The following is a 3,557-nucleotide window of genomic DNA, read 5'->3' as shown; positions in this document are numbered from 1 at the left end:
CCCGCCCCGGAGCCGGCTCCACCCCCGCGCGCTCCGCCCGCCTGCGTGCTCCTGCGGCCGCCAGCGCGTCACCGCGCCGGGCAGCCAATCAGCGCCCCGAGCGGCGCGGCGGCCGCTCTGCCATTCATTCCTGCAGGGCTCGGACGGCGGGGCGGGGCCTCGCGGCGGAGGGCGCGGAATGAGGGCAGGGGGCGGGGAGGAGGGGCGTGCGCTTCAAGAAATGGTGGAGTTGGGACGTGGAAAGAGGAGATGGGGGAGAGGAAGAGAAATCGAAAAGGAATACATGGGCCAACGACCTTAAAAGCAGTTGTGAAGGAAATGGCAAACGAAGACCCCTGTCTTCTAGTTCTAGTCCTGACTCTGTGTCATTCATTCCTTCTTCATCATTTATTTCCCCATTCATTTATTCCTTCGTCCTTTTGAAAGCCACCTCTGGCTAGGGTATTGTGCGAGGATCCAGAGCAGATTAAAAAACCTTTCCCTGTCTGGTTTATAAGGAGATTGAGCTCACTAAGTCCTCGTTTATCTATGAGATTCAATGAGAACCAACAAGAGGGGAATCCTCCACGAGGATCCTTTTATGTTATCCTCTTAATTATTTTTTATTCAAACTGTGGAAAGCCTCCAAATAAACCAAACAGACTGAAGTCAGAGTCCTAAACTCAGGCGGCTTGCTGTTCAGAGGGCAGCGAATGAATGAGTGATTTAGTGAAGCTTTCCCTCACCATTCCTGGAATTTTCGCGTGCTACCCTCTAAGTATCCTGCCCACATTTATCCCCCCCCCCCATACCACAAACGTGATACTTTCAAGGGGACATTAGCATTTGAAAGATGGGGACTGCTTTCACCCAAAATTCTAGTTTTCTTTAACACCTTCCAAGTGCCAGGAACTAGGGTTATTGAATTAATCTTTCCAAGAACCATGTCACAAAGGCATTATCTTGCTCCTTTTACTCTAAGGGAGCTGAGGGATCTAGAAAATAAGTAGTTTGCCAAAGGCAAAACCATGATTCAAACCCAGATTCATCTAATTCTAAATCCCTAGCTCCTTTCAGTACAATAGACTGCCCTACTATGTTTTAAAGAGGTGCATTTATCTTAGAAAACTTTTTTTCCCCGCGGAAAGTCAGGAAACTGAGCATGGATTGAAAGTCTACTAATCTGCTATATCAAGATCCTGGGCTAAGTGAAGGGGTGTAAGAGGGGGATAGTTACTAAGGGAATAGTTAATAAAGACATGAAAAATAGCTATATGAAATAACATAAGAGTTTAAAAACAGTGAACCAAATCACATCCTATCAATGACTTAGGAATGCACAAAGTGGGGCTAATTAGGGGCTAATTAGAGGGTGTGAGAGAGAAGGAAGTCCGGAGATGGGCATGACTTGATACAGCCTTTCATAAGGGAGAATGTCTTGAACAGAGAAGAGAAATGGCTGGTAGGAGGGAAACTTGTGAGGGGTCACCTAGGTTTAGAAACAACCAAAGTGGATGATATTTACCCAAGGGAAAAAAAATTAGTGAAAATCATATTAGATCGGCTAGAATAAAACACTGTGACCTACAGTGGTCTCTTTCACAGAAAAATAGGAAGATTAATTGAGAGTGGCTTGTTTAAACAGTATGATCACAAATTTAAATCAGCCTCATTGTTGGTGAACTGTCCCCCCTTCAAAGTGAAAGCAAGCCTAAAAAAAATAAAAGCAAAACACAAGAAGCCACTTCGTATGAAACATGACAAGCACCTGCACATTTGAGTCTGTTTCTGAGGAGGCATCCCTAGTATATTTGCAGAAAACAGGTACTTGATTCAACTCAGTGATTAGTGTTGGGGGAAAAGAAGAAAGATTTTTTGCATTAGTAGGATATGACATTTTTGTTGAGTTCAGAGATACAGTTCTTTTTTCTGCAAAATTGCAGAAGTATGTTTGCATGGGCCCTGCCTGTGCCTAGAAGAAAGAATTTCCCAGAGAGAAGACAACAGTTGCACAGCAAACTCCTGGGGGAACACCTGCTCTGCTTGCTGAGGGAGACAGAGCTCCTGGATAGGATGCTGACCACGCGAGGAAGCACCTGGGACCTGTTCCTTGGGACTGTAATCATCCAGTCAGAAAGTAAGGGCAGCTCTCTCCAAGCTTTGCTTCCAGACTCTCAGGGAAGGTTGACTGAACCTCTGATCTCAGGCTGTTACTGGCTTACAATCTGTCTCTTTGTAAATATGAAAGGGTAAAGCAATTATTAAAATGTAAATGAACTCTACTAAAAGAAATAGAAGGGGATCTTAAAAGATGGAAAAATATTCCATGTTCATGGATAGGAAGGCTAAATGTCATTAAGATGTCAATTCTACCCAAACTCATCTACAGATTCAATGCAATCCCAATCAAAATTCCAACAGCCTACTTTGCAGACTTGGAAAAGCTAGTTATCAAATTTATTTGGAAAGGGAAGATGCCTCGAATTGCTAAAGACACTCTAAAAAAGAAAAATGAAGTGGGAGGACTTACACTCCCTGACTTTGAAGCTTATTATAAAGCCACAGTTGTCAAAACAGCATGGTACTGGCACAAAGATAGACATATAGATCAGTGGAATCGAATTGAAAATTCGGAGATAGACCCTCAGATCTATGGCCGACTGATCTTTGATAAGGCCCCCAAAGTCACTGAACTGAGTCATAATGGTCTTTTCAACAAATGGGGCTGGGAGAGTTGGATATCCATATCCAAAAGAATGAAAGAGGACCCCTACCTCACCCCCTACACAAAAATTAACTCAAAATGGACCAAAGATCTCAATATAAAAGAAAGTACCATAAAACTCCTAGAAGATAATGTAGGAAAACATCTTCAAGACCTTGTATTAGGCGGCCGCTTCCTAGACTTTACACCCAAAGCACAAGCAACAAAAGAAAAAATAGATAAATGGGAACTCCTCAAGCTTAGAAGTTTCTGCACCTCAAAGGAATTTCTCAAAAAGGTAAAGAGGCAGCCAACTCAATGGGAAAAAATTTTTGGAAACCATGTATCTGACAAAAGACTGATATCTTGCATATATAAAGAAATCCTACAACTCAATGACAATAGTACAGACAGGCCAATTATAAAATGGGCAAAAGATATGAAAAGACAGTTCTCTGAAGAGGAAATACAAATGGCCAAGAAACACATGAAAAAATGTTCAGCTTCACTAGCTATTAGAGAGATGCAAATTAAGACCACAATGAGATACCATCTAACACCGATTAGAATGGCTGCCATTAAACAAACAGGAAACTACAAATGCTGGAGGGGATGTGGAGAAATTGGAACTCTTATTCATTGTTGGTGGGACTGTATAATGGTTCAGCCACTCTGGAAGTCAGTCTGGCAGTTCCTTAGAAAACTAGATATAGAGCTTACCATTCGATCCAGCGATTGCACTTCTCGGTATATACCCGGAAGATCGGAAAGCAGTGACACGAACAGATATCTGCACGCCAATGTTCATAGCAGCATTATTCACAATTGCCAAGAGATGGAAACAACCCAAATGTCCTTCAACAGATGAGTGGAT

Source organism: Choloepus didactylus, chromosome 18 (assembly GCF_015220235.1).
Source record: "Choloepus didactylus isolate mChoDid1 chromosome 18, mChoDid1.pri, whole genome shotgun sequence".
In the NCBI taxonomy this organism is placed as follows: domain Eukaryota; kingdom Metazoa; phylum Chordata; class Mammalia; order Pilosa; family Megalonychidae; genus Choloepus; species Choloepus didactylus.
The sequence above is the reverse complement of the archived record's forward strand: the minus strand, read 5'-3'. Positions refer to the sequence as shown.